We start from the raw sequence: 955 nt of genomic DNA on the forward strand, positions 1-955 counted from the left end.
AAATCCAATACATATCTGGTGATATCTCGGGTGCTATTAGAGAGAGCGCAATAAACCAAAGTGCATTGTCTGCAGGAGGCACTGGCGCATGAATCTGTGCAGCGGGATCGACCTCGGACCACCAGGGGCCGCAAAAATCACCGTCTCATGGGGCCGGACTGTCAGGGTCAGGGAAAAATCCAATATATATCTGGTGATATCTCGGGTGCTATTAGAGATAGCGCAATAAATCAAAGTGAATTATCTGCAGGGTGCCCTGGCGCATGAATCTGCGCAGCGGGAACGACCTCGGACCACCAGGGGCCGAGAAAACCACCGTCTCGTGTAGTCAGACACTCAGGGTCAGGGAAAAATCCAATATATATCTGGTGATATCTCGGGTGCTATTAGAGATAGCGCAATAAATCAAAGTGCATTGTCTGCAGGAGGCCCTAGCGCATAAATCTGTGCAGCGGGAACGACCTCGGACCACCAGGGGCCGAGAAAATCACCGTCTCGTAGGGCCGGACTGTCAGGGTCAGGGAAAAATCCAATATATATCTGGTGATATCTCGGGTGCTATTAGAGATAGCGCAATAAACAAAAGTGCATTGCCTGTAGGAGGCCCTGGCGCATGAATCTGTGCAGCGGGAACGACGTCGGGCCACCAGGGGCCGAGAAAATTACAGATATTCGGAATCCGTCACCCAAGGTCATGTAAAAATCAAGCATATATGTGGTAATATCTCGGGTGCTATTACACATACCGCAATAAACCAAAGTGAATTGTCTGCAGGAAGCCCTGGCGCATGAATATGTTCAGCGGGATCGACCTCGGACCACCAGGGGTCTAGAAAACCACCGAAACATGGGGCCGGGCACTCAGGGTCAGGGAAAAATCCAATATACATCTGGTGATATCTCGGGTGGTATTAGAGATAGCGCAATAAATCAAAGTGCATTGTCTGCAGGAGGC

Source organism: Nomia melanderi, unplaced genomic scaffold (genome assembly GCF_051020985.1).
Source record: "Nomia melanderi isolate GNS246 unplaced genomic scaffold, iyNomMela1 scaffold0014, whole genome shotgun sequence".
Lineage (NCBI taxonomy): Eukaryota > Metazoa > Arthropoda > Insecta > Hymenoptera > Halictidae > Nomia > Nomia melanderi.